The sequence below is a fragment of the Mus caroli genome, unplaced genomic scaffold, assembly GCF_978045245.1.
Source record: "Mus caroli unplaced genomic scaffold, Mus_caroli_1 scaffold_2, whole genome shotgun sequence".
NCBI lineage: Eukaryota > Metazoa > Chordata > Mammalia > Rodentia > Muridae > Mus > Mus caroli.
In genome coordinates, this window is record NW_028227257.1 from 18945476 (window position 1) to 18961663 (window position 16188).

Sequence of the window (16188 nt, forward strand, 5' to 3'; positions counted from 1 at the left end):
GATGGTGTTTCCTAAGAGAGAGATTGCTCTATGTAGTGGCTATGGGGGTGGGGGATGGGGTCATTTGGTAGATTATATTATTGCTCAGCAAATATTTACGTCACCTAGCCCTCCCCACTACGAGAGGAATATCATTTCCTCACTCTGTTGATACTGGATTTAGCCATGTGACTCGCTTGAGCCAGAAGAGTCTGAGCGGAAGCGGCAGCTGCCAGCTTGGAGACGCTGAGTGCTTCCTTTTCCACCTCTTAAGCAATTGTCCTTGGCCATGAGAATCCCAGATAGCGGGAGTCCTTCAGCTGGACACAGAAAGAGCAGACATGGGAGACAGCTGTGTGTGACCCAGAGCTTGGAGGCCAGCCCGACCCGGCTAACCCACAGACCCCGGGTGAGAAATGAAATGTTCACTGCTATGCATGTGAGTTTCTGGAAGCTTTAAGATTTTTAAAAATTAATTAATTAATTAGTTAATTAATTAATTTGGTGATTGATGGTTGCAATGGTATGTATTCTATGATGCAACCAGAGTAATTAGAAAAAATCCCTTCAAATTGTTTTTTAAATGAGAATATTAAAAATCTTTTCTTCTGCTTTCGGTCCTCCTCTTTCTTATCACTCCCTCCTCCTGTTCCCCTGTGCCCTCCTCTGCCCTGTGTGTGTCTGTGTGTAGGCCAGATATCAACCTTGTATTGATATCAGTCAGTACTCAGGAGCCCTCCACTTTGTTTTTCTCTTTTAATTAAATTATGTATCTATTATTATCGTGTGCATGTGCATAACACGTGTGTGTGGGGGGGGGGGGGGGTGGGCATGCGTGCCACAGCAGCTGTGTGGAGTCTGAGTATAACTTTGTGGAGTCAACTCTCCCCTTTCATCCTTGCACAGGTTCTAAGGGAGGAACTCAGGTCTCCAAGCGTGTACATACACTCTTTACCAGCTGAGCCCTCTAACAATTTTGAAATATTTGAGTTATTATTAATTATAGTAACCCTATAATAAGGAGGACGCCTTCTTTCCTTCTAACTTCAGTTTTGTACCTGTTAACCAGTGTTTCTTCTCTCCTTCCCTGCCTCTGGAAGTTGCTTTTATAGAATACTGTCAAGACAAAATCAGACCGAAGTGAATCTTTACCTGTCCTGACACTGACTGTGGCTCGGACTCTGGGGAAGGATTTTCTGTTTAAGTGATATTTGACCTGAGATCGGAATGTCTAAAAAGGATTGGTTGTGGGTGGGAGAGAAGTGGCCTAGTCAAGAGGAGGAACTATATATACATGGCTTCTGAGTTGGGAGAAACTCTGCCTTGGATTTGGTGGATGAACAGAGAAGAGGTCTGAATCCTAGAGTCCGCTCAGGCACTCCCTCAGAGCCTCAGCTCCAAAGCTGAACTTTCCAAACCTGTTTTTCTTCTTCTTTTCCCTTCTCAGCCATTGAATGACACCACCATCTGTCTACTTAATTGCCCAAACTAGAAAGCCGCACCCCACCCCCCTTTTTCTTCCCCCTGTCTCCTCCCCTTCCTTCAGCCCCGCATCATCTGTCTTCAAGTCTTGCCAACACACACCCTGGTCCTTCTTTTTAACTACCCAAGTTGAAAGCATTGTCCTTTCTTGCATGGACACAGCAAGAGCCAGGTCCCTGACCCCTGACCCCTTGACCTTTGAGCCTTTGTTTGTCTTTTGTAGACTGGTTGTTGTTTTGTTTGTTTTTTTCAAGACAGGGTTTGTCTGCATAGCCCCGGCCGTCCTGGAACTTGCTCTGAAGACCAGGCTGGACTCAAACTCACAGAGATCCACTTGCCTCTGCCTCTCCGGTGCCTAGCTACTGTTTTGTTTTTAAGAAAGAGTCTTACATACTTTAGGCTGGCCTCAAACCAGGCATGTACTGAGGATGGGCTTGAACCCTTGATCTTCCTGGTAGAGTCCCCCCAAGGGCTAGGATGATAGGCGTGTGCCCTTTTTTAACCAGTGGGCTTATTTTAAAACCAATCGTCCTTATTTGTGAGTGGTTAGAGAAACTGTACATACATACCATGGTAGTGTTCAGCAACAATAAGAAGTTTTTGACAATAAAAAAGTGGAGTTTGGAGACTGAAGGGATGTCTCAGTGGTTAAGACTACTCACTGCTCTTCCAGAGGATCTGAATTCAGTTCCTAGCACCCTTATTTGGCAGCTTACAACTACCTAAAACTCCAGCTCCAGGGATCTGACACCTTCTTCTGGCCCCCACGTTCACCGTACATTACTGTACAATTAGTCGTCACCTTACCCCTGCCACATATATGCACATAGAGATATGTCTCAAAATAAAATAAGAACCAGGCTTGGTGGTGAACATCTTTAATCCCAGCACAAGAGGGGTAGAGAGGAAAGCAGATCTTTGTGAGTTCAAAGCCAGCCTGGTCTACAAAGTGAATTCTACGACAGCCAGGAATGCTACACAGAGAAACCCTGACTCAAAACAACAAATAAGCCGGACGTGGTGGCGCACCCCTTTAATCCCAGCACTTGGGAGGCAGAGGCAGGCAAATTTCTGAGTTCAGTTTGAGGCCAGCCTGGTCTACAGAGTGAGTTCCAGGATAGCCAGGACTACACAGAAAAACCCTGTCTCGGAAAACAAAAAAAAAAAAAAAATTATCCCCTTTCATTGGGTAGAGCATCAAAAATTGTAACCGATCCAGAATCTGTAATTGGTATTTTAACTTTCAATTTAACATTTTTCATTAGTTTCTTTCTTTCTTTTTGCAGTGCTGAGATTGAATTTAGGGGCACTCCAGCACTGATCTCCACCCCTGTCACTGGTTCTTGTAGTTTTTGAGTTGGTCTCTGAGATGAACAGGCTGGCCTGGATCCTCTCCTTGCAGCTTGCTGAGTAACTGAGGTTAAGGCCCCGTCAGCTGGGCCTTTGGTTTTACTTTATGTTTCTTTTCTCCTGTGCCAAGAACCTGAGTGTGGTGGTGACACACGCCTTTAATCTCAGCGTTCAGGGAGCAGAGGCAGACAGATCTCTGAATTCGAGGCCCATCTGGTTTATGTGTAGAATTTCAGGCCACAGAGGGTTGCATAGTGAGGTCCCTTTTCTATATCCCCTTCCAAACTTTACAGGCTTTCTCTTTTAATCCCTACTGATTCAAATTAGTAGCACCCACACATGCCTGGGTGTAGGGTCATTCATTGGAGAATGCCCAATTTATCATAAACAGGGCTGAGGAGATGGCTCAGTGATTAAGAGCACTGACTGCTCTTCCAGAGGTCCTGAGTTCAAATCCCAGTAACCACATGGTGGCTCACAACCGTCTGTTATGGGGATCCGATGCCCTCTTCTGGTGTGTCTGAAGACAGCTACAGTGTCCACAGCATACTGTTTATCCCCAATTCTCCCAACCTCTGACTTCCAGTCTTTCTGCCTCCTCTTCCCCAGTGAAGAAAAACCTGGCTTGGGCTGGCGAGATGGCTCAGCGTGTAAGAGCACTGACTGTTCTTCCGAAGGTCCTGAGTTCAAATCCCAGCAACCACATGGTGGCTTACAACCACCTGTAATGAGATCTGATGCCCTCTTCTGGTGTGTCTGAAGACAGCTATAGTGTACTTACATATAATAATAAATAAATCTTTGGGCAGAAGCAAGCAGGGACTGAGCGAGCGGGGCTGAGCAGGGTGAGCAGAGGTCCTAAAAATTCTATTTCCAGCAACTACATGAAGGCTCCGTACAGCTACAGAGTACTCACATATATAAAATAAATAAGTCTTTAAAAAGATAAAGAAAAACCTGGCTTAAAAAAAACCACATTCCTATTTATTTACATTGTGTATATATGTACGTGCATAGGTGTGCCATAGCACATAGAGATGAGAGAAAGACCTCATAGGATTCAGCTATTTTCTTCACCCATTTGGATCCTGTGGATTGGTCTCAGGTGATTCAGCTTGGTGGCAAACAGCTTTACCCAATGTGCCAATTGCTGGTCCCAAACCTGCTTTTTAATGGTGCCATTAGATTCATTTGCTTCATCTTACGATATCTATAAAAACAATATTGTTAATGATATGATTGCTGGAGACATTTTATGATTAGAAACAGTTTTTTTTGTTCTTGCCTTTTGGGTCTAGTCTGGTGGGGCTATATAATCAAATCACTCTGACTAAAAGTAATTTGAAATAGTTCCTCTGTAAACACTTCCACCATCGATTTAATTTATAGTTTGGTGCTTTGCTTCATTTTGCTTTCAAGTTCTAGGGATTACTTAAAAATCAATTTTGTTTTTAATAATTATGTGGAACATTTGTATTATCCCATAGCCCAGTCTAGAAAAAAGTACTCTCAAGTCAGTTTAGCTTCCATATTTGAGTTCTCCACACAAATCTCTCCTCTCACAGGGAATTTTATTTATTTACAGAGATGTATTTTTACTTATACATATGTATGTGTTATCCATGCGTGGGTACCCAAGGAGTCTAGGTGAGAGTATTGGATCCCCTCAAACTGAACTTACTGACAGTTGAGAGCCACCAAGTGGATGCTGGGATTCAAACCAGAAATCTCTGAAAGAGCAGCAAGTATTCTTTACCACTGAACCATTTCTCCAGTCCCAAATAAGGTACATTTGTGTGTGTGTGTGTGTGTGTGTGAGAGAGAGAGAGAGAGAGAGAAGAAGAAGAAGAAGAAGAAGAAGAAGAAGAAGAAGAAGAAGAAGAAGAAGAAGAAGAAAAAGAAGAAGAAGAGGAAGAGGAGGAGGAGGAGGAAGAGGAAGAAGAGGAGGAAGACGAAGAGGAAGAGGAGGAGGAGGAAGGAGGAAGAGGAGAAAGAGGAGGAAGACGAAGAGGAAGAGGAGGAGGAAGGAGGAGGAGGAGAAAGAGGAGGAAGAGGAGGAGGAGGAGGAGGAGGGAGAGGAATATCTTTTCCGTTTGAGCTTTTTTTACCCACTATACTTTTCTGTCTCAATTTCTCAAAATCATAAAGTGCACATCCCCACAGGTTGACAAGACTAACTGGGCTAGTGGGGTTCAAATGCTACACTGGAACATAAGGGATATTTGATAACTATTAGCTGCCTTTATTATACCTACTGGGGGCAGGGGGTATAAATAAGAGTGTGAGCAGGTGCGAGTTGAGTTAAATGGTGTGGGCCTCTAAGTGGATTCTGCCTTGCTCTACTGCCCCTATAGGGGTGGTAGGAATCCTATAACCCAGAGACAAGATAGACTCAGAGATGAAAGCACGGATTAAAGCTAGATACCAGCACAGACAGTGGCCTCTAAGGTCCTACATACCTCCCTTCCCAAGAACATGGGTGTTGGCCACATACCTGAAACTCCTGAGACTTGGATGAACTCTGTAATAAGGAAGGGGAAGCTCCCACATGACTATCTATATTTAACCTTCATTTATTTAGAGTACATATTTACCACAGGACAGGACCCTGGAGATAGAAATTATGTCTAATCATGGTGTGTGTGTGTGTGTGTGTGTGTGTGTACCTTACTTTATTTTGAGACAGTGTGTTAGGTAGCCTAGGCTGGTGTTAAACTGACTGTGTAGCCAAAGATAACCTTGAACTTCTGATCTTCTTGCTTCTAGTCTCTGAATGCTGGGATTACAGGCCTTTTATGTTGTGCTAGGGATTCATGCATAGTAGTTAAGTCCTGTACCAACTGAGCTACATCCCTAGTCCCAAAAGGAATCTTACATATTTGTCTTAGGAGTTTCTGGACTACAGAAGTCAAGCCTACCCCAACATTGTACAATGGCACAGTAAGAGATGAGGTCTCTGTGTGAGAGAATGGGAGGTCACGGGAGGAATACAGAAACACCTGCCAAGGGGCAGCTTTACTCACTGCACGTGTGTGTAGGTGTGTCTGTCTTTGCCTGTGTCTGTGTGTGTCCGTGTGTCTGTCTGTGTCTAGGATTGTCCTGGTTAATATGGAAGCTAGGGACTCTGTGTGGCTCCTGGCTGCCATATTGGAAAATCCATCTCTAGAAACTTGTATCATTGCAGAAAGATCTATTGGGTAAAACTGTTTTACTCCAGTGAGACAGCACACATGGGAATGTTGATTGATGTGTGTGGGGTGGTATAATGTAGTATGACTTATGAAGGCCTTCCTGAGTGGTTCCATCTCTGTGGCCCATAAAGTAAGTCCAGAAAGATCCTCGGAGGGTCTTTGGCTTCAGCTGCCTGTGTCTGTATGATTGTCCAGGCCTGTCTCTCAGGTTCTTTGTCCCTTCTCCTATCTCTAAGAAACACCTACCTACAGTTTTGGCTCTTCCATCCTGATTCCTCAGTCATGTCCCAGCTCTTCCCCAAGTGTCTTTCTCAGGATCCCAGAAAGCCTCAGGTCAGGTTAGTTCTCCATAATCTATTGCCTAGGCTTGCTGGAGGTGGTTGGGACCATGCCTGGAGGTGAAGACCAGAAAGGACAACCCAAGTTGGTTCCTACTGAATTGCTGCTGGCTTGTATTTCCTGTTTTCTGGAACCAGGTCCTTGGGCCTATCAAAGGGTGATATGGAAGCCCCCCCCCCCTTCCTTTCACAGAGCTGTTTACTTTTGACTAAAGGGAAATGGACCGGCCCAGGTGTCCGGTCCATTAGCTAGGCTACCAACACTTTCTACCCTCTAACTGAGACCTTTAGCTCTCAGTTCCATTCAGGTGCCTGTGCCCACCCCACCAAGGCTTCCTCCAGTATCAGAAGGAACAATTGCAATTGTTCTTTGAAACTGATGCCCCAGACTCAGAGGAAGCCCCCCACCCATCTCTATTGTGCAAGGGTGATGTGAATACTGCATTGTTGTCCAAGTTTCACTCAACAGATGCTGGTGGTGTGGTGCTCTGAGCCAGGCCTGAGGGATGCTAGGCTCTACAAGACAAATGAAGTCCCTGATTCTTGCTTGATCATCCTAGAGGGAGAGACAGACAACAAAAAGGAAAGGGGATTCTGGCTAGCAGATTCATTCTGGGTGGGGCAGAACTGTCTGGGCTGGATGAGTGTCTAAATCCGATTACCTTTGTGGACTCCATGGCTACCCTTGTTCTATGGGGGCTGAATCTCAGCTCTCCACCAGCTAGCTCTGCTGCCACCCAAACTTCAGTTGCTGGTATTGCTCAGTATTTCTCAGAGGTGAGACCTCTGACCTATTCTACTTCAGGACAAGGGGTGGATTTGGGTTGCAGTGGTGAGTGAGCTCTGGGGACTGTTGAGCAGCTTGTCAAGTGGAGACACCGAGCGGTCAGACTCTGGAACAGCAATGGTCAAACTGAGCTGTGCAATGTCATCTATGGTCTGAGCCCTGATCCAGACAGCGGACTATTGCCTCTGAAACCACAAGAAACCTTGTCTGGGCTGAGTCTTGATCCAGTTGTTGATGGAACTCTAACCCTAGTCTAGGCAGAGAGTCTGTCTTCCTAAGCAGCATGTCTTTTGTTTTGTATTTTTTGAGACAAGATTTCCCTGTATAACCCTGAGTTTCTCACTTTGTAGACCAGGCTAGCCTTGAACTCAAGAGAACAGCCTGTCTCTGCCTTCCAAGTGCTGGGAATTCTCAATCTTCCTAATGCTGCGACCCTTTAATACAGTTCCTCATGTTGTTGTGATCCCCAACCATAAAATTATTTTCATTGCTACTTTATAACTGCAATTTTGCTACTGTTATGAATGTAACATACATATCTGATATCCTGAAAGGGTCATTTGACCCTCAAAAGGATCTCAACTTGCAAGTTGAGGACCAATGTTAAGGATATGTACGACATGTGCTGCCATACCAGCATCATATTTTATTGTATATATTAATTTGTTTGAGACAGGGTCTAGGCTGGCCTTGAAGTTATGATCCTCTAACTTCAGCTTTCTAGCTAGTAGAATTTATAGTTGTGTACCACCATATCTGGCCAACAGCTTTTGTTTAAAAATCTGTAATATTTGAGCTGGAGAGATGGCTCGCTGATTAAGAGGACTGGCTGTTTTTCTATAAATACTTTTTAAAATCCATTTATTTATTTATTTACTTATTTACTGTATATGAGTACATTGTTGCTGTCCTCAGACACACCAGAAGAGGGCATCAGATCACATTACAGATGGTTGTGAGCCACCCTGTGGTTGATGGGAATTGAACTCAGGACCTCTGGAAGAGCGGTCAGTGCTCTTAGCCGCTGAGCCGTCTCTCCAGCTAGGCTGTTTTTCAAGAGGACCCAAGTTCAATTCCCAGCACCCACATTCCCAGCTCACACCTCTCTGTAATACCTGTTACAGAGGGCCAAACATCCCCATACAAACATACAGACAGTAATGTACATACACTAATGTACATAAAATAAAAATAAATTCCTATAAATCTGTAATATGTCTGGTGTTACTTTTAAAAGTCATTATTTTCATTTATGTTTTCATACAATGTATTTTGACTGTATTCTTTCTTCTACCTTAGCTCTCCCAATATCCCCCCTCCTCTTTACCCACACAACTCCATGTTCTCTCCCTCAAAAAAGACCCCTACAAAAAATGAAAATCAAAACAACCAAACCAACAAGACAAAGAAAAAATACCAAACTAAAATAAATAGTACACAAAAGACATGGTGTGAAAAACAAAACAAAACAAAACCCCAGGTATTACAGACAGCTGTTGTGTGGGCCAACAACTTCTGAGCACGTGGCCTGCCCTTGAATATGGTTGCTATACCTAGTGTCTTTCCATTGGGAAAAAACAAAAAAACTGATTTTTTTTCTTCACCAGCAAGTAGAGACATTGTATCCAGCAGGTGTAACAGTGTCTGTGCGTTCAAGAGTGCACTGCTCCTATTCTGTCTGGAAGATGCTCTTTCTGTGGTGTCAGCCACCACCTTTGGCTCTCTTAAGCTTTTCCACTTCTTTTCCCACTAGACCCCTGAGTCTCGAGGGGGGAGTTTAGTAAAGACATCTCATTTAGGGTTGAGTGCCCCTAAAGTCTCACTCTATACATACTGTTCAGTCGTTAACACTCAGTGTTAATCACCATCTACCCAGTGTTAATCACCATCTACCGAAAGCAGAGGCTGCTCTGATGAGCGTCTGGATCGCTAGGCTTTTTGTTTGACTTCTCAAGTTTTTCATTTCAAGCTTTGTTTCAGTTTTGCTCCCCCCCCCCACGGGAGACAGGGTTTCTCTGTGTAGCCCTGGCTGTCCTGGAACTGACTTTGTAGACCAGGCTGGCCTCGAACTCAGAAATCCTCCTGCCTCTGCCTTCCGAGTGCTGGGATTAAAGGCGGGCGCCACCATGCCTGGCCAGTTTTGCTTTTCTTTAGTGATCCTATTTCTTTATTAAATTCTGGTTTCAGATCTTGACTTGTTTTCATTACTTCATTCAACTGTTTTGGTTTTCACGGTCTTTAAGAAGGCATTTATTCATATCCTCTCCAAGGTCCTTGAACAAATGAATAATTGCTATTTTAAAGTTTCTATTATGTACTTCAGCTAAATTGTTTCCCCCAGGACATGTTACAATAGGGCTTCTGGCTTCTGAAGGAGACACGGTGTCTTGGTTCTTCACGTTTATGTTTTGTACTGGGATCTAGGTATGTGAAGTCACTACATTTGTGGTCTTTCTTGGAGTAGGTATCTAGTCTTGCCTTCATTGGGTGAGCGTTCCAGTCTTTAGTTGCCATTGCCCAATCTGGGTCCCAGCCAAATGTGGCAGCTGTGGAGTCCCTGGTAGAGAGCAGTTCGGCAGGTTGATGGGAGCCACAAAGGAATGTAGATGGGCTACAAGAAATGGTTGGGTCCCAGCCAAGTGTGGAGGCTGTGGGGTCCCTGGCAGAGAGTGATTCTGGGCCTCAGCCAAGTGTGGCAGCTGTGGGTCCCTGGTAGAGAGCTGTTCTGTGAGTTTGTGGGATTACAAAGGAACAAAGATGGGGTGAAAAGAATGACTGAAAGGGGCAATGGAAAAGCATTAGAGGGACCCTGGGTCATGAGTCCAAGTTCAAAGGCTATGGGGGTGGACTTGGAGGAGGAGCCCCTGGTATCATATTCATAAATAAGAATTTTTATAAAGCATCCATATAACTGACACAAATTGCCAGCATCCCAGAAGACCTCTCAGGATCCCTTATTTTAGTAACTTATCTTTTTGCTGTGGTAGAATAGATGACAAAAGAGAGGTAAAGAGGGGGAGGGTATAGGGGACTTTCAGGATAGCATTTGAAATGTAAATGAAGAAAATACCTAAAAAAAAATTGGAAAAAGTTTTTTTTTTCTTTTTTTTTTTTTTTTAAGAGAGAGGTAAAGGAGGAAGGATTTCTCTTTTGGCTCACGGTTTGAGAGGAGACAGTCTATTAGAGCCAGGAAGGCGGGGGCAGTGTGGGATGCAGCTGGGACTCCAAATGGAGAGGGGAGTTGTGGGGCCCGTCTAGGTTTTTCCTTTTTCCTTTCTTAGTCTGTGTGGGCGTCCAGTGTACTGCATGATGCCCTCCGTGCACAGGGTGAGTCTTCTGCCTTCAGGCATGGGAAATGAACTCACTGTCATCTTACAAGTGTTACTGTCCCAACTGCTTCAGTAGGAGGTCGTGACTCCACGTGGAGTTGTATAATGGAATGTGGGGCTGGGAAACTTTTGGCAACAGTACTTTGGACCTTGCAACAACCAAATCAAACCAAAACAAATCAAATGCACGGTGATTCAATGTTTCCCGGCAGTACTCCTCCATGCTGTATTGTGTGGCTTCACTGTAGTCTTGGCTCTGAGTGAGTGCAGCATGGGACAGCGCTCTGCATGCCGGAATCATAAAATGCCAGCCAGAGCTGCCTGAAACACAGCAGCTCAGAGACTACTGTTTATTCTACGTTATAAGTTGCAGGTTTTTTTTTTTTATAGCACATGCAAAATTTTCTGCTCTTATAGAAACATGATGATTTCATTGTGAAAAATGACTTCTATTATTTTCCTATTGTCATGCCTCAGAATGTTAAGTATCAAATTAACCTACCTTTCTTTCTTCCTTTCTTTCTTCCTTTCTTTTTTCCTTTCTTTCTTTCTTTCTTTCTTTCTTTCCTTCCTTCCTTCCTTCCTTCCTTCCTTCCTTCCTTCCTTCCTTCCTTTCTTTCTTTCAAAAAAGATTTATGTATTTTATGTACGTAAATACACTGTTGCTGTCTTCAGACACACAAAAGAGGGCATCGAATCCCATTAGAGATGATTGTGAGCCACCATGTGGTTGCTGGGAATTGAACTCAGGACCTCTGGAAGAGTAGTCAGTGCTCTTATTGTCAGCATGTATGTCTATGCAGTATATGTGCTCCGGGTGCCAAGGGAGGCAAGAAAAGGGCGTCGGATGCCCTGGGACTGGAGTTACAGACTGCTGGCAGCCTCCAGATGAAGACATAGAACTCTGAGCTCCTCCTGTACCATGTCTGCCTGGATGCTGCCATGTTCCCACCTTGATGATAATGAACTGAACCTCTGAACCTGTAAGCCAGCCCCAATTAAATGTTGTCCTTATAAGAGTTGTCTTGGTCATGATGTCTGTTTACAGCAGGAAAACCCTAAGACAGTAAGATAAATATAGATAAATAATATAATTTTAAAATATTAAAACCAAATATTTATTTGAAATTTAATTCTTTATGCAGAAATAAACAGGTCTATTCTATTAGTATGCAAATTTGCCTTTTCTCTTTAAGAAATAGTAATATTTGGGGGGCCAGAGAGATGGCCCAGTGGTTAAGAGCATTGGCTACTCTCACAGAGGACTCTGGTTCAATTCCCAGCACCCAGATGGCCACTTACAACTGTTTGTAACTCTAGTTCCAGCGCATCAGATGCCCTATTCTGACCTCTTGGGGCACCAAGCGCATGCATGGTATACTTGGATGTGCAGGCAAAGCACTTGTACAAGCACATTTTTAAAAAAATCTTAAAAACTATTAGAAAGCCCAGATCTAAGGTTTTTGGTTCATGTGAGGGCCACATTCATCTTGTAAGTACTTTTTAGAAACGCACATCTGTACCTGCAATGCTTAACCTTGTAGAACTTCCCAGGGACTCACTGTTTCTGCTGAGCTGGACCTTAGTAGCGTTGCATTGCAGGGTTTTATTGAGGGGAGTTGCGGGAAAGAGCCCAGGAGGTTGACTGCTCAGCCTTGATGAGGACCACACTTGCTCAGTGGGCTCAGAGACCTCAGAATCAAGTGGCCATCCATCACAGGTTAAAAGGAGATATGGGTCAAATACCAAGATCACAGCCCAGTCCATCCATCACTGGGATGAGGAGGTCAAGCAAGACCTCTTCCTAGTAGGGATAGACATGTTCCTAGAGAATGGGGTTCTTCTAGACGGGTTTCATGGTTTATTTCCCCTCTCATAACGACTGTTAGGAAGCCAATTCACACTAGTGGCCTATGGTTTCCAGTACCTGGGGTTCTGTGACTGTCTCTGATTCACTGACCTCACTCCGGATTGCTCTTAGCTTTCGTTACTCATTTCCCCCTTGCTTTCTATTTCTTTCTTCATTTTTAAACTCTAAGATGCGTTCCTTTTTTTTTTTTTTTTTTAATTTATTATCATTTCTCCAGGCAACCACTTGAGGAACATGAAGATAAGCGTATCTGAGCGGCCTTGGAGAATGGATATGAAGTGGTTACCTCAGTGTTTTCAGAGCAGAGAAGAGCTGGATCTTCCAGTCTGCAGGTGTCGGCCTTCTGGGATCACCTAGGATGGATGGGGTCTACAGCCATCTTTGTCCCTGGCATGACCTCCTCATCCCAGTGATGGATGGACTGGGCTGTGATCTTGGTATTTGACCCATATCTCCTTTTAACCTGTGATGGATGGCCACTTGTTACGCACATATCTCCTCAAAGCAGAGGCAACAACCAACCTGTCATCTAAAAGGGGGGATTTATGACTGCTAGCTACAAGAAGTGTTTTTACAGAGGGATAATTGGTTGCTGGGGTGACAGTCACACCACAGCTGGTGAGATGCTCAAGCTGGTGAGATGGATGCCTGCTCCCTCCTTCCTTCATGGTTTTCATGGTGGGGGAGCTGAGGTCCATAGACAGAAGTCGGGGCAAATGGCAACTGTTAACCTGGAGGATATATGTTCTTTCTTTGAATCTGTTTTGTGCATTCTTTTGAGCTGGACGGTAGCACCAAGTAATGGTCTCAGCTGTGTTGTTTCTTTAGATCATGTCAGAAAGGGAAGAAATAATCTCTCTCTGTCTCTCTATGTTTCTCTCTGTGTTTTTGTCTCTCACTCTGTGTCTGTCTCTCTCTGTGTCTGTCTCTCTGTCTCTGTGTGTGTGTGTCTGTGTCTCTGTGTCGGTCTGTCTGTCTGTCTGTCTCTCTTAGACAAGGTCTCATGCAGTCAGGCTGGCCTCTGCCTCCCAAATGCTAGAATGGCAGGAGTGTTCCACCAGGCCTGATTTATGAGTGGACTAGAACCCAGGGCCCCAAGCACACCAGGAATATTAGTCGCATTTCTTCTTGTGACAAAATACCCAACAAGAAGCACCTTCAGGGAGAAAGTGGTTCTTCTGACTCACAGTTCTGTCCGTCAAAGTGAGGAAGACTTGACTTCAGGCCTGGGAGGCATGGTAGGGGCATCTGGTTAGGTGTCTAGTAAGGAGAGAGAGAGAGAGAGAGAGAGAGAGAGAGAGAGAGAGAGAGAGAGAGAGAGAGAAGGAGACAGAGAGACAGAGAGACAGGGAGACAGGGAGAGAGACAGAGAAAGACATAGAGACACAGAGAGACAAAGAGAACAGGAACTGGGGAGGGCTATCAAACCTTAAGGCCCTCCCCACTGACCCACTTTTTTCGAGAAGGCTCCATTTCATAAAGGCTCCACCACCTCCCCTCACAGCACCACTAGCTGGCAACCATGTGTTTAAACACACGATTCTATGAGGCCTGTTTAAAAAAAAAAAAAAAGACTATATTTCTTTCTTCATTGGGTTAGGTATGTGGAGGTTAGAGGACAACTTGTAGAAATTGGTTCTCTTCTTCCACCATGTGGGGCCTGAGGATTGAACTCAGATTGAGGCAAGTGCCACCATCTTGCTAGCCTAAGGCATTTCTTATTCAAACCATGACACTGTGTAATTACTTTGGCAACTAAGCTGTGCCTCCAGCCCAAGGACTGGTCTTCCCAATTCCATGTGATGAGGTCTACCATGCCCTGGATTTCCCGTGGGTGGAACTTGGAATTGACATCTTCCCTTGGCTCTTGGCTTGTACAGAAGGTAAACATTGAGACCACAGAGAAGTGATCACAGTACTGTTTAGACATTGCAAGGACCCGCAGAGATGGACCACACCGGGACCATTGTATTCGTTACTTTGGTGTTACTGTGACAGAGGGCCAGACACAACCACCTGAGGGAAGAAGAAAGGTTTTGGTTTGTTTGTTTCTGTTTTTGCTCATGGGCTTCAGATCATCATAATGGGGAGGACCCATCAGAGTGGCTCTGTCCTGATGACAGACATGAAGCTGTTCCATCATGGTGGACCAGGAAGCTGAGAATGAGCAAAACCAAGGGCTGGGCCGGGACTTGACTTTTACCAATCCATATCTTAAAGACTTCACAGCCGGTCAACGTGGATGCCTGCCAGGGGACAAGCATTCAAGACACGAACCAGAGGGGGCGTTTCAGAGTGTTTCCCACCGTTTATTTGAATGAGAAGCAGGGGCAGTGCCCTCATTGCGGCACAAGTTGTATTTTTGCCATTCTTACTTTTCTGAGAGCTACCTGTGTCCTTCTGGAACAACATGGGCATAAATAAATGATAGCTTACTTTATTTTATGCACATTGGTGTTCTGCCTGCATGTATGTTTGTGTGAGAGTGTCAGGTCCCCCAGAACTGGAATTACAGACAGATGTGAACTGCTATGTGGGTGCTGGGACTTGAACCTATGTCCTTTGGAAGAGTAGACAGTGATCTTAATGGCTCTCTATCCCTAAATGGCTCTCTATCTAAAAAAAAAACAAAAAAACAAAACCCAGGATGTTGATATGAATGGAGAGATAAATCTGTAATCCTTGCACTTAAGAGGTTGAGGCTAGAGGATTGTGAAGTTAGGGATAACCTGGGCTACATAGCAAGACACATGTGTCCAAAAGAAAATAAAATGCCCAGAAGCCTATTGCCTGGGTACACCCCTGCTGTGAGCTCCTCTCGAGTCCTGATGTAATACTAAGTGTTTGCTATATTTTCTCCTTCTGAGCTCCTGCTGTAGGGGGAAAGAGGATATATTTTAAAGTTTGAATTAAGATCAAGATTCTAAATGAGATCAAAATAATTTATTAAATTCATACATTCACTCGGTTGTTCAACAAATGCATATTCTGCTCCAAGGCTGAGTGCCAAGTGCTGAGGTACCAGGAGATCAAACAGTTCAGCTGGGGCTGCAGCCTGGAGTGCAGTTGGCACAGGTTAGCCTTTCTTTATGGGCGCCAGCTCATCTGTGTCTCTAACCCTGGAAGGGTGTTGAGGTCGGTCAAACTGACTTCTCAGTTTCAGGCAGCGACCCTTTCTCAGCTCCCCCCCGCCCCCCACCTCTCCAAGGGACTGAAGAATCAGGTTGGTGCTGAGAACCAGAAGTGAAACCCCAGGACAGTCTTGTGAACTTATGCACTGTCATCTCTGGAGCCTGAGACAATGTGAACTCAGCTGCTTCCAGAGCACTCTGAGGCTCTGCACAGCAGGCAGGACCTGGGCTCCCACAGTTGCTTTGCCCAGCTGGACAGCAAGACCAGCAAATGATCTTTTATTGCCCCCCCCCCCCCATCCCTCACATAGAGCAGGTGGCCAGGAAGCCAGGCTGGTTTCACTCAGGGTGTCAGCAACTGCACACTGAAACAGCTGATAACCAACCTCATTCACGTGGATCTGGGCCCTGCCAGGCAGCTTAGCTGTTGTGTGGCCCTAAGCAAACTTCTGTCACCTCTGAGTTTTCCTTAGTCATCTATCAGAAGAGGCCAGGAATGGAACGTCTTGTTGGGGGTGGGGTGGGGGTGGGTGGGGTGCCTGGTAGGTGAGCCATTTCTGTGGTTCTCTCATTTTTCTGACCTGGATTGGGGCTTCTTAAGGCTTCCTACTTGTAACCTCCTTTTAAACCAAGATTTTCTTTATGAGCCTCTGTATATAGGCATATAAAATAGGTGTGCAAGTCAGACATCTACTAGAACTACATCATGAAGGCATTTATTTTAAAACAAT

The 16188-nt window shown here is 44.8% G+C and overlaps 1 long non-coding RNA gene across 1 annotated transcript; it reads left to right on the plus strand.

Moving 5' to 3' along the window:
• Window positions 1-239: 239 nt before the first annotated feature.
• LOC147005740 (uncharacterized) lies at window positions 240-14775 on the plus strand. The gene is made up of 2 exons (XR_015045825.1): window positions 240-418; window positions 12544-14775. It is a non-coding gene; the product is annotated as an uncharacterized LOC147005740 (long non-coding RNA).
• Window positions 14776-16188: the final 1413 nt, after the last annotated feature.